Source organism: Protopterus annectens, chromosome 8.part0 (assembly GCF_019279795.1).
Source record: "Protopterus annectens isolate FY-2018-M chromosome 8.part0, PAN1.0, whole genome shotgun sequence".
Classification (NCBI taxonomy): Eukaryota; Metazoa; Chordata; order Ceratodontiformes; family Protopteridae; genus Protopterus; species Protopterus annectens.
In genome coordinates this window covers 722,501,475-722,527,808 of record NC_056741.1, presented here as the reverse complement: position 1 = coordinate 722,527,808, position 26,334 = coordinate 722,501,475, and the positions used below count along the sequence as shown (strand labels likewise).

Below are 26,334 nucleotides of genomic sequence, written 5' to 3'. Positions count from 1 at the left end.
GACATGTAACAAGGCTGTGTCTGTGGTGTGACTACGCATACAGGATGTCAGTTCACATTGATGTAAACATGTCCTGCATCCATTTCCATGCTCCATTACTAGCTTTCTGGGTGTGACATTAATGCACCACTGCAGTGTGGTCAGCAAACAGTGTGTCAGGCTGTGATTTGTCTGCATGGGACACATGTATAACACTCACCTAGTAACATAGGCCGTACAATACTATTGGGTGTGTTGAGACATGTTCACATATATTCACTTCCACCAGTGATATCAAGGATTATAGGTGTGTATGTCTTGCATTAGGCACACCAATGATGTCCTTGCATTGTGGGTGATCGACATGTGTTGTGTAACACATTAAGTCATTGGTTATGTTGCACGCATTATGCATGGATGATGTGCTTTGTGCAATTGTCACTGAGATGTGTGCATCTGTGTGCACTGTGTCATCTTCCTGCCAGTGTGCCATTTGCATGCCATACACCACCTAGCCCTACATATGTGGGTGTGTGTATGAGGGTAGGTGTAATGTGTGTCCATGTCCCTATCACAATGCACATTCCTGTGTCATTGGTATGGAAAACACCAAAATGACATGTGCAGTGCTTTCCACCACCACCATTGCTGATGTCATTTGGTGTGTGAGCAAACCTGAGCTTATGCTATGCTACAGGTGTGCTATAGTGTGTTTGGTTATGCAGGTTGGTGTTACACTGTGTCATGAGTATTCTATGTGTCAGTAATGATATCATCATTTGTTGATAGCAGCATACACTGGCACAGTTGTGGGTCGCATTATGCATGATGCACAGGTTTGTATGGTGTGTTGCATGGTGTGTCACTGATGCTTGCGCATGTTCCATGCATGGTACACATGTTTTGGGTCATGGCAGATGTCTTTGCACACGGTACATATGTCAGTATCATGGTCTGTATTGGCTGATACTTTGTGGGGTGTCCACAGACATCCACTGCATATGACAGTCATGGTATACTGTGTGCCATCAACCAATATACTTCATGGTGGTCATAGCCTTCAACAACATCCATTCCCACAATGTACATGCCCCAACATGGGAATAACCTGTCATCCTTGACCTGTTCAGGTAGAACCCTCGTTGTTAAGATCAGACCATAAACAACTTTCCCTGGACATCCATATCCCATCCCCACCCCTAGCCAAGGAAATCACTGTAAAGAATTTCTCAAAAGCAGACTCTGCACTTGTGAAGACTGGGGTGGAATACTTCAAAGGCCCCATGCTGGAGGATAATACAGCCCAATCTGCAGAATCCTTTACAAACACATTGTATGAGCACCTGCAGGTATGCATTGATCATGCTATCCCAAATAAAACCACGACTCCTCCAAAACAGGAGACCTGTCTGGTTGACCCCGGCCATATACAAGCTGTACAACAGAAGGAAGAAGCTACTACATAACAGAGCAATATCCCACAGAGGGAGGACACTTCAATCCCTCATATAATCATCACTTGCACGTTTTGACAGTGAAATTGACCAGACACTACAGATAATCACAAGGCCTTCTTTAGTTATGGTCAGGAATATGTGTTGAAACAACCCAGATATGCTCTGAATTGTTGCATAACAGCACAAAATATGCCAAACCTACGGACATAGCCTACACCCTGGCAGACAGTCTGCACAAACGTCCCCCCCTTACCCCCCCCAAGGGTACAGATGCCCATCCCAAATTAATGTAACCTCCCTGACATCACAGATGCACAGGTGAAAGGTGCCCTCTCCACAGCAAATAACACAGCATATGTATGGGACCGGACGGTGTCCCAGGCTGTGTCATACACGAGCTCTGAGTAGAACTGAACACTCACATTAAGTCACTGTTCCAACTTAGCCTTACTACAGGATATGTACCCTGAGAATGGCATACAGATATAGTGCTCCCACTCCACAAAGGTGGTGCCACAACGGACCACAGGAACTATCACCCCATAAGCCTGACTAGTGTGGTAGAAAAAGCTATGGAGCGTATTATCATGGAAGTCATAATCAAAAACATTGTGAGCCTCCAGACAGTGGATCATACACAATTCGGCTTTGTTAAGGGCAGATATTGCCTCTTACACATAGTTCATATCTTTGAAATGGTTACTGAAGCCATGGATGAGGGCAAGGTAGTTCACACAGTCTACCTGTACCTTGCAGAAGCCTGCAACACAATACCCCACTCAGGCATCATACATATGCTTACCAGCTTAAATATCAACCCCTATATCACTAGATGTGTTGCTATCTGCCTCAGGGATGGAACCCACATAGTCAGAATTGCAGGTGCCATGTCCAATTCCAGACCAATTACAACTGGTGTCTCACTGGGCTCAGTTGTGGGACCTGTCCTGTTCGGTATGTACTTCTCTGAGGTTCAGACTAACATGGGGGGATTATGTCTAACAAACGTCACAGATGACTGCTAACCGGGGGCCATAAGCAACACTGCAGCTGACACATGCTTCCTCCATAAGGGTCTCACAGAGATGGATGCTTGTTGCCAGAGCCATGGCCTTGTGCTAAATGCTAAGACATGCATAGTCATCCCCTTTGGGGAAAACAAGGTGCACACAAATTACCACATATGTGGTAATCCATTAAGTACAGAAGATGTATTTACAGATTTGGGGACCAACATAGATCGTAACCTCTCTTTTGCTAATCACATTGACAGAGTCATTGCAAAGACCTTTATACAGCCCTCCTTATCACATGGGGGTTTGCATGTAGATCATGGGAGGTCATTGTGGCCCTCTACTAGTCACTCATCAGGCCCATGTTTGACTACAATGGCCCTTTAGGGGTGTACCTTACCCAACACCTGCAGCAACTACAGTGTCCACAACAGTACCTCCCCAAGAGGATCATGGGCTACACACAGATGTCCTATGCAGCTCAACTAAAGGATCTCCAGCTCTACTCAGTTGCTTAACACCTACTCAGAGGTAATCTATGCCTGACGTACACAGCCATGTCAAACCCAAAAGTAACGGACATGCTCCACCTCATAACATCCAAGACCCTTAGAGCTACACACTCCAGGGACTTAAACCTCAGCACAAAACTAAATAGGACATGCTGCAGGGACAGATTCATTACCCAGAGGCTCCCCTCACTCTGGAATTGAATCCCAATTAAAGTTAGACATAGCCCCTCGCCAACCCTCTTCCAGCAAAATCCAGCCGCATGGATGGGAAATTGCAAATTCACCCCTGGGATCTCCACTGTGTCCCTGCTTGACAGAGGCACAGCAAACTAGCCTTAAAGGGTGCCTTCTGTGACCTACTTTACAGAGGCACTGTAGGCTACTCTACTGGGGAGGAGGATGCCAAATACACTCTGCCTAAGCTTATGAATTCCCTAGGGCAGACAGCCTAGTATCGACCTCTGCACCTATGTTTATGTTGGGGATGCATAATATTTGTTGTTACTGTTTGCAGGCCTTTATTGACTTAGCTTTCCCAGTTTCTATGAACAACTTGTGTATCTGCACAACATGTTTGATCATGACAGGGTTCCAGTACATTAATATATGTGTCTGTTGTCATTTAACTGTGTACACAGGGCAGATTGCTGGATCGTGGGAGGTTCCTGGCTTAACACATACAACTGCCAAATATGTGTGGCCGACTGCTATACTCAGACATGGCCTAAGTGTGTGAGCATGCCCAGTTCAGGCTTTCCATGGTTTGTTGCCTGACATATATGTCTCACAAAGACAGTGTGCCGAACAGTCACAGCCCTTAAGGCTAAACAACACACCTGATACACTTGTAATAGGTGACTATCGTCAGGCACACTGACATCCCGCTCACCAGGCTGAACAAGGAGAAGGTCACAGTGAGCTGCCTGTCGGGCGCTAGGATCCGCCACATAACAAGCACTCAGGTCACTCCAAGGCAAGTACAAATATGACTCCGTCATTGTCCATGCTGGTGTGAATGACCTGAGACGTACCTCCCTGGACTACATGAAAAGAGACAGAGGAGCTCTCTAAGCATGTAGCCCAGGCCGGTATGACCCTGACATTGAGTAGCATCTTACCCTCACCAAGAATGATGCCACAATATGAAGCCAAGATGATCAATTTCAACAATTGGCTTAAGTATTGGTGCCATTCAAAGGGGATCCAATGCCTGTCAGCCTGGGATGGCATGCTCGACAAGCCACGATGCTTCGCTAGGGACGGCTTGCACCTGGTCACCCCTGGGCTTTCGGATATTGGCAAAGGCTCTTGCTACCCCCATAGTGCCTTTTTTAGGCAAGGCTCAAAAGACAAACCCACCTCCATAGGTATCACAAGGGATAAGAAACTAAGAGTAATGCTACTCAATGCCAGAAGTCTAAACCTCAAGATGCACGCACTCGAAACTCTCCTTAGCATCTAAAGCATAGATATCTGCGCAGTAACAGAAACCTGGTTCAAGGCTCCGAGAGCACCCCAGCACTACCAGGTTATACCGCATACCATGCTTTTCGGCCCCAAAACTTGGACCGAACCACAAAAGGAGGGGGAGTATCAATATTCAAAGATACCCACACCTCCAGGTTGGTGGCATAGCACGAAGCATCAGAGACTATCCATGTGCAACTAACAGTGGGTAAAACTGCCTTCCCGTTTATAGCCTGCTACAGACCACCCTCCCAAACCCAGGAACCCCACTCGGCCTTCCTGAGAACACTGGGAAATATGAAGGTCTCTCCAAATACCATTATATTGGGCGACTTCAACTACCCAAACATAGACTAGGAGCATTACTCTAGCTCCAACACCCTAGCCCAAAGGTTCCTAGAATTTATAAACTCAAATGCTATGGAACAACTTGTTACCACTCCCACAAGAGGGGAAAACATACTGGACCTGATCACCAACTTGGTGACTTTATGCTCCAGACCAGAAGTGTATCCCTCACTGGCAAAATCAGACCATAAACTAATCTCACAGGATAGTCACATCCCGACACCACCCCCTGCCCAGAAAACCACAGTGAAAATTTCTCTAAAGCAAATTTCACACTCCTCAAAACCGAGGTGGAATCCTTCAAAGCACCCGGGCCTGTGGAAAATATGGCCCAGACCGCAGAATCCTTTATAAATGCATTCTATGAACACCTTCAGGAGTGCATGGATCATGCAATCCCAAATAAAACCAACACCCAATCCTCCAAAGGCAGACGTCCTGTCTGGTGGATCCAAGCCATAAACAAACTATACAATAGAAGGAGGAAGCTACTACATCTTTAGTTATGTTAGGAACCTGGGTGGGAATTCCCAGATATGCTCAGAATTAGTCCAAAATGACAAAAAATACACCGAACCCACAGACATTGCCAACATCCTAGCTGACAGGTTCAGCACAAACTTCTCCCCCCCTCCCCACCAAAAGGGCAAATATCTATCCCAGCAGAGTACTGCCCCCCCTAACATCTCAGATACTCAGAAAAGAGCCGCCCTCTCCAAAGCAAAAAACACAGCATCAATGGGACCAGACAGTGTCCCGGGCTGCATCCTACATGAACTCCAAGAGCAGCTAAACCCAAACATAAAACTACTGTTCAATCTCAGCCTTACTACAGGATATGTACCCAAAGAGTGGCGTACAGCAACAGTGGTCCCTCTCCACAAAGGTGGTGCCTCAACGGATCCTGCAAACTATCGCCCCATAAGCCTGACTAGCTTGGTCTGCAAAGCTATGGAAAGGATCATCATGGACCTCATAAATAAAGATATTGGGGACCTACAGACACTAGATCCTACCCAGTTCGGCTTTGTTAAGGGCAGATCCTGCCTCTTAAACCTGGTTGATTTCTTTGAAACAGTCACCAAGGACATTGGAGGGAAGGTGGTCCACACAGCCTACCTGGACCTCGCAAAAGCCTTCGATACAATACCCCACTCGGGCATTATAGATAAGCTTACCAGCTTAAATATAAACCCCTATGTCACTAGATGGGTTGCAAACTGGCTCAAGGACAGAACCCACATGGTTAGAATTGCTGGAGCCATGTCAGACTCCAAACCAGTTACAAGTGGCATCCCACAAGGCTCAGTCCTGGGACCTCTCTTGTTCGGTATATATATCTCGGAGGTACAGGCCAACACGGAAGGACTGTGGCTGACCAAGTTCGCAGATGACTGCAAACTGGGCGCCATAATAGACTCTCCAGCTGACACAAGCATCCTCCAAAAGGGCCTCATAGAAACAGACAACTGGTGCCAGAGCCATGGCCTCAAGATAAACACCAAAAAGTGTAGTCATCCCCTCTGGCAAAAACAAAGTGCCCACAAATTACCACATAGGTGGTAATCCATTAAGTACAGAAGTAATTAGGGACCTGGGGACCCAAGTTGATAGCAATCTCTCATTTGACTACCACGTGGCCAAAGTGGTTAGAAAAACATTTTATATAGCCCACCTAATCATGAAGGGATTCACATCTAGATCAGGGGAGGTCATTGTGCCTCTTTACTCATCCCTCATCAGACCCATAATCGAGTACAATGCCCCTTTTGGGGTGTACCTTACCAGACACCTGCAGCAACTGGAAAAACCCCAAAAGTACCTCACCAAGAGTATCAAAGGGCTCAAACAGATGCCATATGCTGCCCGGCTAAAGAAACTCCAGCTCTACTCAGTGGCATACCGCCTGTTCAGAGGCGATCTGTGTCTGACGTATAAAGCCATGTCCAACTTGGAATTAATGGACATGCTGCACCTCAGAAAATCCAAATCCCATCGAGCTACGCACTCAAGAGACTTGAACCTCAGCACTGAAATAAATAGGACATGCTGGAGGGACAGATTCATAACCCAGAGGCTCCCTTCACTCTGGAATAAAATCCCAGTCCAGGTTAGGCAGAGTCCCTCATTGACTCTCTTCAAGAAGAATCTTGATGAGTGGATGGGAGATCGTAGGTTTACCCCGGGTATCACTTTTGTGTCACTGTTAGACAGAGGCACAGTATACTAACCTCGAAAAAGGGCATAGCAAAATTAATTTAAAATGGGTGGCGAAATCCAAACACACTCTGGCTAGGCTTATACATGCCCTAGGGCAGATAGCCTAGTATGAACCTATGAACCTATTTATCCAAGTGTGTGAGCATGCCCAGTGTGACCTTTCCATATGTTGTGATCTGAAGTCCACTACATTTGTGGCTGTGTGTGAACATGACCAATATTGACATTTATACTGTGTGTGTTGGAAGTCATGTTATGTTCTTACTGCCAGACTCCTTTGTGTCATAACTCAACAGGGATTGTGCTGTGCCTGCAGGGTTTCCATGGGATAGTTTGCACAGACTAGTCAACATTCTTTCATACTGGCTGAACACTGCAATACTGTTATGGTGTACTGGCTCAGTACTTTCACTATGGTGCACAGTATCATGGGTTTGAGTCCCATCACTGCTTTAAATGTTCATACTGAGCAGACCAGACTGGTTAAGGGCCAGTTGGGCAACTATGAGCATGTTGCATTTTGTTCAGCTATGACCTACTTAAACCAGGCTTGTCCAACATTGCTGTGTATTCACCAACTTGGGTGGACATTGCCAAACATTACTCCACATTGACCACAGTTGTACTAGTTGGTGTGTGTGATTCTGTTCATAGGTTCATACTTGGCTATCTGCCCTCAGGCATTTATAATCCTAGCCAGAGTGTGTTTGGCTTTCAACACACATTTTAAGTGGAGTTTGCCATGACATTTTTCAAGGTTAGTATACTGTGCCTCTGTCTAACAGTGACATAGAAGTGATACCCAGGGTAAACCTACAATCTCCCATCCACTCATCCAGATTCCTCTTTAAGAGAGTCAATGAGGGACTCTGGCTAACCTGGAGTGGGAGTTTACTCAAGAGTGGAGGGAGCCTCTGGGTTATGAATCTGTCACTCCAGCATGTCCTATTTATTTCAGTCATGAGGTTCAGGTCTCGTGAGCACGTAGCTTGATGGGATTCTGATTTTCCAAGGTGCAGCATGTCCATTGATTCCAGGTTGGACATGGCTTTATACATCAGGCACAAATCACCTCTGGGCAGGCTGTATGCCACTGAGTGGAGCTGCAGTTTCTTTAACCGGGCAGCAAATGGCATGTGTTTGAGCCCTTTGATCCTCTTGGTGAGGTACTTTTGTGGTCTTTCCAGCTGCTGCAGGTGTCTGATAAGGTACATCCCACAAGGGGCATTGTACTCAATTATGGGCCTGATGAGGGATGAATAAAGAGGCACGATGACCTCCCCTGATCTAGATGTGAATACCTTCATGATTAGGTGGGCTATATGAAATGTTTTTCTAAACACTTTGGCCACGTGGTTGTCAAATGAGAGATTGCTATGAACTTGGGTCCCCAGGTCCCTTATCACTTCTTCCATACTTAATGAGTTACCACCTATGTGGTAATTTGTGGGCACTTTGTTTTTGCCAAAGGGGATGACTATATACTTTTTTGCGTTTAGCTTGAGGACATGGCTCTGGCACCAGTTGTCTGTTTCTATGAGGCCCTTTTGTGGGATGCTTGTGTCAGCTGGAGGGTCGATTATGGCACCCAGTTTGCAGTCATCTGCAAACTTGTTCAGCCACAGTCCTTCCGTGTTGGCCTGTACCTCCGAGAAATATATACCAAACAAGGGAGGTCCCAGGACTGAGCCTTGTGGGATGCCACTTGTAGCTGGTTTGGGGTCTGACATGGCTCCAGCATTTCTGACCATGTGGGTTCTGTCCTTGAGCCAGTTTGCAACCCATCGAGTGACATAGGGGTTTATATTGAAGCTGGTGAGCTTATCTATGATGACCAAGTGGGGTATTGTATGGAAGGCTTTTGCGAGGTCCAGGTAGGCTGTGTGGACCACCTTCCCCTCGTCAATGGCCTTAGTGACTGTTTCAAATGACTCAACCAGGTTTAAGAGGCAGGATCTGCCCTTAATAAAGCCAAACTGGGTAGGATCCAGTGTCTGTAGGTCCCCAATATCTTTATTTCTGAGGTCCATGATGATCCTTTCCATAGCTTTGCAGACCAAGCTAGTCAGGCTTCTGAGGCAATAGTTTGCAGTATCCATTGAGGCACCACCTTTGTGGAGAGGGACCACTGTTGCTGTACACTGCTCTTTCGGTACATATCCTGTGGTAAGGCTGAGATTGAACAGTGGTTTTATGTTTGTTTGTGTTCAATTCTTCTTGGGGTTCATGTTGGACACAGCCCAGGACACTGTCTGGTCCCATTGATGCTGTGTGTTTTGCTTTGGAGAGGTTGGCTGTTACCTGAGCATCTGAGATGTCAGGGGGCCAGCACTCTGCTGGGATAGATATTTGCCCTTTTGGTGGGGAGGGGGGGGGGGGAGAGAAGTTTGCAATGAACCTGTCAGCTCGGATGTTGGCAATGTCTGTGGGTTTGGTGTATTGCCATTTTGGACTAATTCTGAGCATATCTGGGAATTCCCACCCAGGTTCCTACCATAACTAAAGAAAGCCTTGTGATTATCCTTAGTGTCCTGTACAATTATTATCTCAAAGATGGCCTTAGACGATTTTGTGTGTGGCTGTAGTTTTTCAATAATACTGATCAGAGATGCCTTCCCTTTTTGGGATTTTGCTCTATCATATAGTAGCTTCCACCTTGTATTGTATGTTTTTTTATGGCTGGGGTCCACCAGACAGGATGCCTGCCTTTGGAGGATTGGATCTTGGTTTTATTTGGGATTGCATGATCCATGCATTCCTGAAGGTGTTCATAGAATGCATTTATAAAGGGTTCTGAGGTCTGGGCCGTATTTTCCACGGGCACAGGGGCTGTGAAGGATTCCACCTCGGTTTTGAGGAGTGTGACATTTGCTTTAGTGAAAATTTTTCACTGTGGTTTTCTGGCCATTGGCTGGGGTCGGGATGTGAATATCCAGTGAGATTACTCTATGGTCTGATCTTACCAGTGAGGGATACACTTCTGGCCTTGGGCATAGAGTCCCCATGTTGGTGATGATCAGGTCCAGTATGTTTTCCCCCTCTTGTGGGAGTGGTAGCAAGCTGTTCCATAGCATTTGAGTTTATAAATTCTAGGAACCTTTGGGCTAGGGTGTTGCAGCTAGGGTAATGCTCCCAGTCTATGTTTGGGTAGTTGAAGTCGCCCAATATAATGGTGTTTGGGGAGACGTTCATATTTTCATGTGTTCTCCAGTCAGCCAAGTGTGGTTCCTGGGTTTAGGAGGGTGGTCTGTAGCAGGCTATGAACTGGAAGGTGGTTTTACCCACTGTTAGTTGCACATGGATAGTCTCTGATGCTTCATGCTGTGCCACCAACCTGGGGGTGTGGGTATCTTTGACAAATATTGATACTCACCCTCCTTTTGTAGTTTGTTCCATGTTTGCGGCTGTAAAGCACGGTATGAGGTGTAACCTGCTAGTGCTAGGGTGCTCTTGGGAGCCTTGAACCAGGTTTCTGTTACTGCACAGATATCAACATTCTCCATGCTGAGGAGAGTTTGGAGTGCATGCATCTTGCAGTTTAGACTTCTGGCATTGAGTAGCATTACTTCTAGTTTCTTATCCCTTGTGATACCTATGGAGGTGGGTTTGTCTTTTGAGCCTTACCTAAAAAAGGCACTATGGGGGTGACAAGAGCCTTTGGCAATATCCAAAAGGCCACAGGTGGAAGCCATCCCTAGCGAAGCATCATGTCTTGTCGAGCATGTCATCCCAGGCTGACAGGCATTGGATCCCCTTTCACTGACACCAATACTTAAGCCAATTGTTGTAATTGATCATCTTGTCTTCATATTATGGCATGTTTGGTGAGGGTAGGATGATACCCAAGGTCGAGTTTGCATATACTACATGATGGTAAATGCTGTTTAGCACCACCTTACATTGCTTAACACATGGCAATCATGCCTCAGGTGGTGCTGCAGGGCTGCCTATGTCGGATGCACATACTACACTCCCTGCACATGTCTGAAAGCAGGTTGTGTCAACTTAGGCACCCCTTTCACTATATGTGGGAGTCAGAGAGAGGTATCATTTCCAGGGTTCCTACTGAGCCAGTGTATGTGCTATGCGTTGCCTCTTTGCCAAGGCCAAGGCATACTGGGCACGCCTCCTTCTGCCTACTGGGGCAGGCTCAGGTTGTTCCTCCTCCGAGTCACCCTCTGCCTGTGATGGCCTTGGCAATGGTGGGGGGCTGATTGGCCCAGGCCTATGCTGGTCCTGCTGCAGCTGTTTTTGCAGAATCATTATGTAGCATAGCACATACCATAACAATTTGGGTACATGTAGTTGGTGAGTATTGCAAGGCTCCACCAGATGTGTCCAGGCACCGGAACAGTGACTTCAGCAACCCAAACACAAGCTCAATTACATTTCGTGTTTGTGCGTGTGCCTCATTATGGCATTCCTGTTCAGGTGTGTGTGCGTTTCTGATGGGTGTCATCAGCCACAGCTCCAGTGCATAGCCAGCATCCCCCACTAAGTGACCATGTGGGATGTCCCCACTGGCAAATGTCTGATACAGCTGCGTCAGATGCCAGATATGGGAATCATGATAGCTTCCAGGGCAGCCAGCACACACATTCATTATTATGCCCTGGGCATCACACACGACCTGGCAGTTGATGGAGGGGAAGCCCTTGCGGTTAATGTAGACCCTACCCCACTCACCAGCTGGTGCTTTGATGCGTATATGCGTGCAGTCTACTGCACCCACTACCTCAGGGTATTCTGCTATTTGCTGGAAGAGACGCATATTGCTGGACAATACCTCACGGGAATTGGGGAAATATACATGATCACCGACATGTGCTGACATGGCATCCAGGAAATGGTGCAGTACCCTAGATGCTGATGCCTGTGATATCCCCATCATATCACCAGTTGGTCTCTGGAAGGTACCTGTTGCTAGTATTCTTAGGACAACACATACCTTGGTTTCCACTGGGATGGGTTCCCCTCTGTTGGTTGTGTGTGAGGCGTGGCCTGCACAGTTCAACAATTTACAGCAGGAGGTCTCTGTCCACTCTATAGCGCTCCACTATCTCCAGCTCATGTAACCCCTGGTAGGTGACCCTGGGCCTGTACACTCCTCAGTCTCCTCACTGTGGGTTGTCCGGCAGCATTTGCATTGTCACCACCCTCAGCATGTTGCATATGTCACCTTATAACAGCAATGGCAGCCCCTAGCATTTTTTTGTCTGAGTGAAGCTTTTTCAGTTTTCACTTCTAGTAGCTTACTCCAGTGTTGCAGTGTCTCTTGAGAGAAACAAACTGCACTGTTGTTTGCAGAGTTTTAAGTGCTGGGCTAGTGTTCTGCCTGTGTAATTGCCAGATTCTGATTGTTTTCACCTGCTAGCTCTACTAGTATTCCCTGGTAGCTTCCTACTATTTGTTGTGCTTCCTTTTTCCTTTCTGTTTCCTCAGGAGGGAGCAATGTGCATACAAGCGCTAACACGCTCACAGCAGCTCACACGCGCGCACACATGCTTGGACGGACTAAAACTTGCTTATTTGGGTTAAAACGCGCACACACCAGCGCAAACGCGCTTACAGGTCTTTAAACAGCCTTATACATGCTTACGCCAGCTTAAACGCACGCACTCTGTCTTACTCTGGTTTACAGGCGAGCACACGCGCGCATACCTGCTCAGCAAGAAACTTTGGTGTTATCCACAGTATACACCTTCCATTTCTTGGCTTTCCCTGGCCTACCGTTTGACACACCTCTTTCCATGATGTCTAACTGACAGCTGACACATGCCACTCTGCTCCTATGAGCTTCACTACTTTCATACATACCCCCCTTGTGATGTCACCTATCTCCTACTCTGTTACTCCCCATATCCTACTCCTACACTCCACTGACTGTGCTCATTTGCTATGCAAAAGTGCGATTCACTATCCTAACACTCATTTACATAGGATTGCCTACTAATGCTTGGTTACAAGTCTTAGAATGGGCTTCTCCCCTTAGCAACCCCTACTCAGTGGCCATGTTGTCTTCAGCCTGCTATTCTCTTAGATTGTAATTTAACAGTTTTCATAGATTCCACGTTTGTGGCTTTTATTTTCTTATTTTATATTTTTTTTAGCACACCCCGTTTGCACGGCGCTGCGCTACGCTTAAACATCGGAAATCGCCAAAAAAAAAAAAAAAAAAGTATTTTTATTTTAAGTTTGCATCTGGGAACATTTCCAATGGCCGTATATTTGGCCACTGGCATGCTTCCTCAACCATATGCATCCTTTATTTGGAGCTGACAAGGCTCCATTGTGCTATTTGCAGAACGGTACTCAGTTGTCAACAGAGTACATTTCTGCAGCTAACACGGCTCCTACTCTGACAGGTTTGTTCTTCCTGGATCACAAATTTACCTCATTTGCATGCCTTTCGTCTGCAAGTGAGGTAATTTGCATATCCCAGCCCTGTCCGTGTAGGAGACATTTTAGGAGCTCTCTTACACTCCCCTACAAGCTGTTCCTGGATCGCTCGTCGGACATGATGGCTGCATGGAGTCTTACTCTACTCGTACACTCCGTGCAAGCCATCATGAATCTGGCAGATTATCTAGTTTTGGCCTATAAAAGGGAATGCGAGCTGCTGAACAATTCCACTGAAAATATACAAGTTCACATACAAACATCAAATAACTAATCTGTTATAATCCACCTAAAGTAAAGTAGTCTTGGAAATTGGCTCTTGCCGTGGGATTATCTCCTGTATATATTCTACATTTATAATATATTTGTGCCTTCTTTTTTAAAAACTTATGTATATTTTCTGTATTCTGGTTACTATCGTTTGTAACTTTGTACTATATTATGTTCAATTTAATGACCATTTTCTAGCATGTTCTTTCAACTTACTCAAACATATTATAATTTGTTTTACTTTAGTTTAGTTATAACTGTCATACGATTACTTTTATTACTTGTACTTTTTGCAGCTTTTCTCCTTGGGCCTCTGCTGAAAAGGGGCTGTTGCACAGTCGGACTAACTCAATTAACAAATGTGAAAGAAAGGAGGAACATCTCTGTATTAGCCAAAATTCAATATCTACACAGCTAATTACATGTGTTTTACTACACTGATGAATATCTCAATTAAGCCAGTTTGACCAAGACCAACATTAAACAAACTTCCAATAAAAAGCTTCTTGCGTTAGAGGAGGGAACTCCCACCCCCAATGCACGGAGCAGCATTGTCTGAATCTCCCAAGTTAATATAACTACTTCAAAGGGCACCAAACCTCAGGGTTAGGTTGTAAACATATTCAGTGAAGCATGATTTCGCAATGGCCAATGGCCTGAATGAATAACTGCTTAACTGCTTCATTCCAACCAACTTACGAAACTAGCTTTTCCACATGTATATAAACGGAATACAAACTGAATGCACATACAAACAGTTGCCTTGTACTTGTGACCGCTCCTTCAAACAAGTTCTAATAAATCAAGTTGAAAATGAAATATTTAAGTGAAACATAGTTATTTAAACCAATAAGAAATAGCATTTTAAAATGAAAACAGACTTTATAAGCTGAAATAATGTACAGATGATTTTTGTCTGGTGTGTAAGAAAACAAAATTTTTTGCACAGATAATCCAAGCCATTTGTGGCTACTTAAAGACATTAAAAAGGTACAATCAGCGTTTTGGGTTGAATACAACTTTTTTAGTTGTGTAAAGTCAAAACTAAAGCAATTTCCAAATATCACGGAGTATAAACGTATTTTTGGCTACATGAACTGGCACAAAAAGGCCAAAGTGAAGCTTCAAATTACAAAACTAAAGCTTGCAGACTTGCCCACATTGGTATAAAACCTGCAGTAATTTTGGAGACAAAAAATGTAACACTACTTCAAATAACTAGCGAGTGTTGGAATTAATAATCTCAGACTGTCTCCTTGTCATTGGCAGCAAACCACTTTACTCTCTCCCAAAGTAAGCAAATACCACCTTACTAACTGCTGACAAACTGGCAACCAAGGCAACACAGACATATGAGAAGTACAAGACGACAAATCAGACGGATGAACCTGCAAAATGAGAATGACCAACCAAATTCCTAGTCCAGGATGGACTGACTGCTTCCAAAGGAATCTTGCTAACTCTCAGTGCAAGAAATCTGGACAAAGCCAACAATAACAGGAGCAAAAGGCCCAAAAATAGACACAGACTGTAAATATTGTTCTTATACACTTAGAAAGTTGCTAGAATAACAGGTTTTGCATTAGCATCTGTGTTCTGAATGAAGTCTGAAACTCAAACGTTCGTGGATTTTTAGTGACTTCAATCCTCAATGATACGCCAGAAGTTTTATGAGGAACATGGTGGACTCCTGTAATAAACAGGCTATACAATAGAAGGAGGAAACTAGTTCAGAAAAAATGCAAATCCCAAGAAGGAAAGATATCCCTGATCAGTATCAGTAAGAAACGGAGGTCCCTCATGAAATCACCCAAGGCTAACTTCGAAAGAAAAATAGCCAAGGATTCAAAAGATAACCACAAAGCCTTCTTTAGCTGTGTTAAGAATCTAAGTGGCAACTCGCAGATATGCACTAAACTGGTGCAAAATAGCACAAAATATACTGAACCTACTGATATTGCCAACATCCTGGCAGATAGATTCAGTGCAAACTTCACCCTTCTCTCACCTCCAAAAGAGCACACAACAATACCGGAAAAGTGTAGTGTCCCAAAAAATCAGACGCACAGGTGAAAACAGCCCTTTCAAAAGCCAAAAACACAGCATCAAAGGGACCAGATGGTGTCCCAGGCTGCGTCTTGCACAAACTACAGAACGAACTAACCCCCCACCTAAACACGCTGTTCAACCTCAGCCTCTCCACAGGCTATGTGCCCATAGAATGGCACACAGCAACGGTTATTCCTCTCCACAAAGGAGGGGCAACAACTGACCCTGGTAACTATTGCCCCATAAGCCTGACTAGCCTGGTCTGCAAGGCTATGGAGCGCATCATCATGGAACTCATTAACAAAGACATTGGGAACCTCCAAACACTTGACCCGACCCAGTTCGGCTTTAAGGGCAGATCATGCCTACTAAACCTGGTTGGCTTCTTCGAGACAGTCACCAAGGCCATAGACAAGGGAAAGGTGGTTCACAGAGCCTACCTTGACCTCACCAAGGCATTCGACACCATTCCCCACTCTGGTATTACAGAAAAACTCACCAGCCTGAACAAAACCCCCTACGTCATGAGATGGGTTGCCAACTGGCTTACAGACAGAACTCACACGGTAAGATTAGTGGGCTCCAGGTCTGACTCTAAACCAGTCATAAGTGGTGTCCCACAAGGCTCGGTCCTGGGACCCCTACTGTTCAGCATATACTTCTGAGAAGTACAGGCTAACACAGGAGGACTATGGCTAACCAAGTTCGCCGATAACTGCAAACTGGGAGCCATAATTGACTCTCTCTGGCTGACACAGACATCCTCCAAAAGGGCCTGAGACGGACACAGTGTCAAAGTCATGGCCTCAAGCTAAATGCCAAAAAATGCATAGTCATTCCATATGGGAAAAACAAAACGCCCACAAATTACCACATAGGTGGCAGTCCCCTTAATACAGAAGAGGTAATAAGAGAACTGGGGACCCAGGTAAATAGTAATCTCTCATTTGACAATCATATTGCCAAGTTAGTTAGGAAATCCTTCTATGTGGTCCATCTAATTACTAAAGAGTTCGCATCTAGAAATAAAGAGGTTATAGTGCCCCTCTACTTATCACTTATTAGACCCATCATAGAGTACAATGCCCCATTTGGGATGTACCTCACAAGACACTTCCAACAGTTGGAAAGACCACAAAAGTACCTCACCAAAAGGATTACTGGTCTCAAACATATGTCCTATGCAGCCCAACTGAAAAAACTCCGGCTGTACTCAGTGGCATATCACTTACTTAGAGGTGATCTCTGCCTGACTTACAAAGCCATGTCAAATTTAGAATTGATGGACATGCTCGACCTAAAGAAATCCTAGTCACTGCGAGCCACACGCTCTAGTGAGCTAAACCTCGCCACAACAATAAATAGAACATTCTGGAGGGATAGATTCCTGTCACAGAGACTCCCCATGCTTTAGAACAAAATTACAAATTACATCAGGCAGAGCCCCTCACTAACACTCTTAAAGAGAAACCTTGACAAGTGGATGGGTAACAGAAAATACAACCCTGGGATCACTTCATTGGCTCTGCTTTACAGAGGATCAGTTAATTAAATCAAAGGGGAGGCGAAAGCCGGCACACTCTGGCTAGGCTTATAAATGCCCTCGGGCAGATAGCCTAGTACCTACCTATGAACACGCCAAAAATAGGGGTAAAAAAAAAATCAGGACATTTTGCAAAAATCTGGACAATTGAGAGATACGACATACTCCAACATAGATATCAATCCAGAAAAAGGAATATGATTGTTTCTAGAAGAAGTCTGTAATATTCATATTCCCACATAGATGACAAACCACAATAAAGAATATGACTGCTTCTAGATTAAGACAATCATATTCATACTCCAACACAGAGGGCATTCTAGGAAAAAAAAAAAAATGATTGCTTCCAAATGAACAAAAGGAATAACTAACCAGACCATTTAGCTCAGAATGACAGATGAAAGAGACCATCCCTGACCGATGACAAACCAAAATGCTGCTATTATGACATTTTAGACCACAGATAACATTAGAAGTGTCTAGCAGCATCACAGTTTTGAAACCAGAGAGACCACCGAGTTACTATCTTGAATGTTTCCTGAAGCTGAACCTACACGAGAAAAAAACTGGCTTAGTTAGCAAGGTCTACAAATTCTGTTAGACTGACTATTTATGCCTCACTGTTATCACTAAATGCATACTACTGAGCATATCACTGTCTTCATTTGGAGTATAAAATATTTTTGTTTTGCTAAAAACATTGGAGTTGACAGGCACTGACAAAATAATAAATACATCCCCAGTCAGGTACAGTGTACATTAGGGATAAAGCTGAGGTTTGAGGAAGTTGGAAAAAAGTCAGTCAGTGCCCAGTCATAACTATGCAACTACTGTTTAAAAGTATGCTATTGCTGTACACTGGTTTCCTACCAATATCCATGCGGCTCTCTTCCTTGAGTTTTAAAAGCAAAAAGGAGTGATAGTTGTGCACATCTACACTTGTTCAGGAGCTGCATATGTATGCATTCAGTGGATGGTCATGTAGGAGCACAAATGAAGTCATGTCAAAGACTACATGAAGCAATGCTCACTTACAGCAAACACAACACTCAACTGCAAAAATGAAAACTGGAAAAAAACACTTTATAATCTGAGCAGAATTCAGCAAAGATTTAAATAATCTTTGCTTCCAGCAGATATCACGGTGCTAGTTACTATACTGAGTATCAGAATTATTGGGTGATACATAATAGCTTGCCGCTGTGTTCCTTCTTGCTCAACACACTATCCTCAATTTTAAGCATCGGAATTATTTAAGACAGATCAGGTACTGCCTGTAACTAAGGATTAGCACCCCTCCATGCTCTCATGCTATCCAATCTAAACAACTACAACTGGATAGCTAGATCGTTGCCACATGGCCTGAGCGACCTAACTACACCCAACGTATGTGAACACCGACTCGCGATTATTACGGCTACCATATACCGGAACTGAATGTTTTGCAGACATCTCTCACTCTCAACAATTAAAACACATTAAAGACATAATCGGGATAGATGGTGTTTTAACTCAGAAGGTTAAACCCACGGGCTATTGAAGAACTTCATTCACCCTGTAGTCTTTGGTTTAATTCTCTCAATCTGCAAACTGTACAACTCTGAGCAAATAACTTAGCCAGACAAAGGTCCTGGATCAGGGTCATCCCTGAAAAGGGACATACATGTCATGCGGGCTTAGTCCGTTAAGAGATAATAACAAAAAGTACTACAGCTACTATTAATAATAAAGAAGTATATGCTCAAATGTCACACTGCTTTATCCCTCCGGGCACAATTAAAACAAAGGCAGCAAATTAAAACAGACGACAGAAGTCGGAGAGGAAACAAAAGCACACATTTACATTTACAACGCACTTCCAGAACTCCATTGCCAATACAAAAGCCCTCGCCTCCTTTTTTTTTCTTTTTTTGCTACATAATGTAGGGATCAGGAAAAAAAACAAGTTCAGCACATTCTCTAACTGGTCAGTATTCAGAAAAACAGCTCTACTCAGATCTAAAATCACAGTTAAGTAAATACCTGAACTGCTCCGCTCCAGCAAGACACAAGAACACAAACAATATGCCAAATGGATGCAAGAGAACCTCTACGTTTTTCTTCTTCCTTATACAAATTCAGTTATCCAAATGACAGTTTTTCGATAAGGTTGATACCAGATTTGTATTGCTATAAACCCTAAGATAATATGCGCATCAATCTCATTTGATCCGAAGCTTCACATCACCTTACGCAACTGTCTGCATAGACACGCGCCACAACATACAACTTCGTATTTATGTTATATACACTCCACGTGTGTCCTTCATCTGCGCACAGAAATGGTCAAATAGAAGGAAGAATCCTCGCGAGGTTTATACTTCGCCCCACCTACACCTGTCCCACCCTGTCTATATCTATTCTTTCGGCAAAGGTGGGTTTAGATGGATTAGTTTTATTTTGTTTGTTTACACATTTTTTAAATAGCTGTTGCCTTTAGTTTGTTTGTAGATACTGACAGCTTGGTGTGTTTAGCAAATGCTAGTCGCATACATTAGGTAATTGGAATTTCTGTTGGTAGTACCGTTTGGGATTTGTTAGTTTAAGCGAAGTATGCCACATTAATGCCTTTTGAATGAAGGTGCATATGGATGTTACATTCTTAAAAAAAAAATAAGAAATAGTAATAGTATCACTATTTCAGAACTGTTACTGAAAAGTTGTGATTTTTCAGTTTACGGGTGAAGAAAACACAACTGCCTTGCTTGAATTCTAAAGGCCTTGCAGGAATGAGTGTGGGGTATAGTAGCTCCTGATTTTGGGTGACATGCACTGTTTTACATTCTTCTTCTTATTGTCTCTCGTAAAATGTGGGGTTTTGTGACAAAGGCACTCCTTAAAATGGAGAACATGGACATCTGTGCAGTGACAGAGACCTGTTTCAAGGCTCCAGAGAGCACTCCTGCATTACCAGGCTATAATTCATACCACACCTTTCAGCCACCTAACCTGGACCGAAACACTAAAGGTGGAGGCGTGTCCATATTCATTAAGGATATCCACACCTCCAGGCTAGTTGCTCAGCATAATGCATCCGAGATTATCCAGGTGCAACTAACTCTGGGCAAAACCGCAATCCAAATTGTAACTTGCAACAGATCCCTCACCATGCCCCAGGATTCCCACTCCTCATTTCTTGGTACACTGGAAAATATTATGGTACAACCCAACACCCTAATAATGGGCGATTTCAACTACCCCACCATTAACTGGGAAAACTATTCCTGTGCCATCTCTTTTGCTCAACGTTTTCTGGAATTCATAAATTCCAACGCCTTGAATCAACTTATCCACACTCCCACCAGGGGCAGCAATATCCTAGACCTGGTCATTACCAACATGGGTGACCAGTGTTCCACACCAGAGGTCAATTCCTCGGTCAGATCCGACCACAAGCTAATCACCCTAGACATCCACATCTCGCCCCACCCCCCATTAGGGAAACCACTGTAAAACAATTTCTCCAAAGCCAACTTCACGCTTCTTAAGACAGAAGTGGAAAATTTCATGACACCCATACAGACGGACAATAGAGGTACGACTGCTGAATCCTACACAAATGCACTTTATAAGCACTTACATAAGTGTATGGATTGTGCTATCCCTAATAGAACCAAGATGCTATCCTCAAAAAAAAAAAAAAGGAAGCCAATCTGGTGGTCGCCTGCCATAAGCAAACTCTACAACAGAAGAAAGAATCATCATCATCCCCTTTTTCCCATTTACATGGGGTCGGGGTATCGTATTAACTGTCGTCAACTCTCTCGATTCAGTGCCACTCTCCTGCCTTCTTCAACACTCATGCCTGACTGTCGCAGATCTTCTTTCACACAATCCATCCACCTCTTTGCTGGACGCCCTTGCTTCCTCTTACCTTCTTCCTGTCTGTCCCAAATCTCCCTCACCAGATTGTCTTCTGCTTTTCTACACATGTGCCCATACCATCATAATCTGTTTTCTTTGATCTTTTCTGTAATTGGAGTTACTTTGGCTTTTGCTCTTATGTCCTCATTTCTTCGCCTGTCCTGCAGTGTGCATCCTACCACCTTTCTCAGGCACTTCATTTCCAACACCTCTAGCTTCTTCAACTGTTCTGCCTTTACTGCCCAGGTTTCTGTACCATACAGTAGTACTGGTCGCACCACTGTCTTGTACACCTTACTTTTCAGCTTCTTTGGCATTCTTCTGTCATATACTACACCTGATACTCTATGCCAGTTGGCTGCAGCCCCTCTGATTCTAGCTTTGACCTCTTCATTCAGACTACCCTTCTCCTCAACCACCCCTCCCAGATACTTGAAACTGTTTACCTGTTCCACTATCTTCCCATGTATCTCTATTATCAGCTTCTTCTGATTTTCCCCAATCTGCTGCCATTACCACAGTCTTATCTGTGCTTAGTTTCATCCCATGTGCCTTCAGATTTGCATTCCATTCTCCTATCCTTTGCTGAAGTTCTAGATCAGAGTCTGCCTGTACTGCCACATCGTCTGCATACAGCAGCTTTGTTGCTCTGACCCCTCCAACCTGTTTGCTGATGTAGTCCATTACCAGTATGAACAGCAGTGGGCTCAGAGCTGAACCCTGGTGTACACCCACTCCCACTGGGAACCCCTCAGTGAGGCCAAACACTGTTTGTACTTGAGTCACTGGGTCCTTGTACATAGCCTGTACTAATTCTACCAATGTTTCTGGGACTTCAAACCACCGCAGTACTGCCCAGATCAGCTTTCTTGGGACCTTGTCATATGCTTTCTCCAAGTTTAGGAAAGCCCAGTTTGACTCTCTCCTCTTCTCTAGTTTCTTCTCAAGTATCACAGAACAACAGAAGAAAGAAACTGTTCAAAAAAGAGTAAAATCCCATGATTGGAGGAACTCCCTGGTCAGCCTCAGTAAGAAGCTGAGATTCCTCATAAAATCCTCCAAAGCTAGTTAAGAAAAAAAATCGCCACTGATTCTAAAGACAACCACAAGGCATTCTATAGCTATGTCAAAAATCTCAATGGCAACACTCAGATCTGCTCTTGAGTTACAGCACGATGGCACTAAATATACAGAACCAACTGATATTGCCAACATCCTGGCAGATAGGTTCAGTGCTAACTTTACCCTCCCCCTCTCACTCCCTAAAGGGCCCATCTCTATACCGGAAGAATGCAAAGTTCCTGTAATCACGGCTGCCCAGGTAAAAACCACACACTCCAAAGCCAAGAACACAGCATCCATGGGACCTGACAACATCCCAGGCTGTATTCTACACAAACTACAGAATGAACTGGCACCTCACCTAAGCATCATGTTCAATCATAGCCTCACCTCAGGCTTTGTGCCCAGTGAATGGCACACAGCGACAGTTATCCCACTCCATAAAGGGGGAGCCACCACAGACCCTGGGAACTACCGCCCCATTAGCCTAATGAGTCTGGTCTGCAAGGCCATGGAACGTATCATCATGGAACTTATAAACAACGACATTGGTAATCTCCAAACTCTGGACTCCACCCAGTTCGAGTTTGTAAAAGGCAGATCATGTCTCCTAAACCTGATAGACTTCTTTGAAGCTATCACCAAAGCCATAGACGAGGGTAAGGTGGTTCACACAGCCTATCGAGATCTCGCCAAGGCTTTTGACACCATTCCACCACTCTGGAATTATAGATAAACTCACTAAACTAGGTATAAATCCCTATGTCACAAGATGGGTTGCCAAATGGCTCACTGATAGAACCCACACTGTGAAAGTTGCAGACTCCAAATCCAACTTCAGACCAGTGACAAGTGGAGTACCACAGGGTTCAGTCCTGGGTCTCCTGTTTGGTATCTACTTTTCTGAAGTACAGGCTAACACAGAAGGTCTTTGGCTAACGAAGTTCGCAAATGACTGCAAGCTAGGAGCCATAATCGAAACTCCTAACGATGTGGACATCCTACAAAAGGGCCTCACTGAGACAAATGTCTGTTGTCAAAGTCAAGCTCAATGCCAAAAAGTGCATTGTCATCCCCTTTGGTAAAAACTCTGTACCCATGAGCTACCACATAGGTGGTAGTTTATTTAACACCGAAAGTGTGATGAGACCTTGGGACATAAGCGTACAGTAGTCTCTCCATTGATAATCACATCACCACAGTAGTCAGAAAATCCTTCTACGTGGCACACCTCATCACAAAAGGTTTCTCATCCAGAAAAAAAGAGGTCATTGTCCCCCTCTTCTCGTCACTCATTAGACCCATTATAGAGTACAACACCCCTCCTCACAAGACATCTACAACAACTGGAAAGGCAGCAGAAATACCTCACAAAAAGGATTACCGGCCTCAAACAGATGCCCTACGCAGACCGTCTCAAAAAACTCCAGCTTTACTCCATCGCATATCGCCTACTTAGAGGCGATCTCTGCCTAACATACAAAGCTATGTCAAACCCAGAGCTGTTGGACATGCTTCACTTAAAGAAATCCCAATCCCTCCGAGCTACATGCTCTAGAGACATAAACCTTGTCACCATAATAAACAGAACATTCTGGTGGGAGAGATTCCTGTCCCAGAGACTTCCCATACTCTGGAACAAAGTACATATCTATATCAAACAAAGCTCATTAGCACTCTTCAAGAAAAATCTTGATGATGGATGCGAAATAGGAAATTCACCCAGGGATCATTTCTGTGGCTCTGCTCAACAGGAGCACAGGAAAATAATTTTCTTTGGCTAGGCTTATATAGGCCCTAGGGCCAATAGCCTAGTACCTACCTATGAACCTGTAAATGTGATGGTTAAAGTAATTAAAAAGTTACAGATATTACCATCACACTCCATTAGAAAATAAGTGTTGAAGTGCAAGTCTGTTATTTTTTTTTATCCTAAGTTGGATGGATTCAGTTGTATCAGCTACAGTATTTTTATTTGAGAGAACGGTTACCACGGTGGCAAAACATATACATGGTGGTTGGAGATAATGGTTGTCACAGCTCCATCATTGTGTAACCTTGTCAGTTTCAAACAGTGTGGCTGAGGTAGTAAACTACTACGCGAGCACTGGCCACATTACTTTTACACAGCTACACACCATATTTGTGAATGACAACAGGTTAAACTAGTGTTAAAATGCAGACAAGATGGTACGATTTTAATAAGGCAATCAGAATTCCAAACTTTTGTCTCCTCACAAAGAGAATGCTTTGATAAAGCATTCCATTTGAAGGAGCAGCGTGAAAAGGTTTGAGGTGGATGAGTGTAAATCGAAGGTGAAAGGCTAAACTTTCAATAAAAAGATAACTTTGCATCCCAGGGATATAAAGGCAGTGTTTGACCTCTAGGAGATTGGCAGTGTCTTGCATTTGCTTAGTATGATACAATGAACCTATTAATGGGGTTTTTGCCAGGAGGCTTAACTGAACATGCATTGCATGTCTTAATCAGCCTGATTTGTAACTTACTGTAGTTGTGCCACGCAAGGAGAATTTGCTAATTGATGGCAAACTGCATTCTGTTAATGAGATGCGGATACCTTTTGCTATTTTATTTGCTTTAGGGGGTTTAAGTGGTTAGCTGTTTAATGGCAGTAAGCATAGCTGCTGTTAGTGTGGAATGGAAATGTTAGCTAAGGTGTCAAGCTGCAAACTGTAATATTTCAGATGAAGTGTTGAATGCAGGAAAGCTTGGGGGGGCATATAATAATAGTCTGTAAGAGCTTTTTTACATACACTGTGTGTGTGTGTGTGTGTGTGTGTGTGTGTGTGTGTGTGTGTGTGTGTGTGTGTGTGTGTGTGTAACTTTTATTGAATTATCACTTAAGACATAGACAAACGTGCATTTATATAAAAAAAAGAAAACTATATCAACATATTTCTAATTACAAACATGCATTGCATATGTTTTTATAGAACTATAATCAATTCAACATTACATAAATTGCTTAGTCCCTGACTTTCCTTAAATCTCGCTCTTCCTTCAAAGCATTATTCTGCTTGTATTGTTCCCACAGTTTCCATTTTTTTTTTCTATTTAATTTGCCCCTACCCTTTTCTAAAGATCCCACTTCCAGTTCTTTTACATCTGGTAAAATATTCAGTAATTCAAATACAGTTGGTTTAGACTTTGATTTCCATTTTCTAGTAATTGCTTTTTTATTTATGGCAGAGGACCAGAACTAAACTTAGCAAAACCTTAATATGTGTAGGCAATTCAGATCATGTATCCCAGCTTAAATAATTTCCTTAGTTAACACCGGTTTGCTCACTCAGTATTTCTGACAGAGTATTCTGGAGGGAATTTGTGAAATCTGCCAACTTGTTATACTCCCAAAAATATGTTCCCAGTTGCCTCTTTTTTTTCCTGTCACACCTCCAACATTTGCCATTTACCTGAGAAAAAAAATTATTTGGAGCCCGTTTGAAGTATATATATATATATATATATATATATATATATATATATAAGCAATTAGTTCCAAGCAAAATTCCATTTTTAGGGTAAGTAATTAAGAGTTACGGTGAGTAAGTGTCTGGATGTATGCACACCTTTATGTAGAGCTTCTCTTACTACTTCAGTTTCCCCTCATTTACACCCGTGTTCCAGTGCATTTCATGAAATGATTATTTCCTTTTGCTGGAGGAACCACATTGGGGGGGGGGGGCGCAAGGGGTTTCGACCTTCAGATTGTTCTAAAGGACACTAGTTCTTCCAGCAAATTAAAGGTACTTGATGTCTGTGCCACACCTTAAAATCATTAAGTTTCTCAGTAGTGGTAGTAGTAGTGACAGACAGCAGACTGCTTTCCAGGATTTTTCTTATCCCTATTTCTTTGTTTTACAAGAGAAATGACAGGAGTGCACGTCTGTTCTGGCTTTCAATTTGATAAACTCAGTAACATTGTAGTCTGCTCTGTGTTCTGCTCTCTTACCTGTTTTGATTTCCTTACACCCAAATGCTCCCCTTCAAAACATGGATATTTTGTGACATACATTGACAATCTTCACCCTTTGTCATGTATATGTAACAGTTCTTGGAATGGTGTTTACAGTACCTCTTCAAAATTCCC

The 26,334-nt window shown here is 43.7% G+C and overlaps 1 protein-coding gene across 1 annotated transcript in view; it reads right to left on the bottom strand.

Moving 5' to 3' along the window:
* HCFC1 (host cell factor C1) overlaps window positions 1-19,548 on the bottom strand; it is a 3,865,385-nt gene extending 3,845,837 nt beyond the window's left edge. The window contains exon 1 of the mRNA XM_044080175.1: window positions 19,280-19,548. The gene's annotated coding sequence lies outside the window, so the exon portion shown is untranslated. The remainder of the gene's footprint in view (window positions 1-19,279) is intronic.
* Between the last annotated feature and the right edge of the window lie 6,786 nt (window positions 19,549-26,334).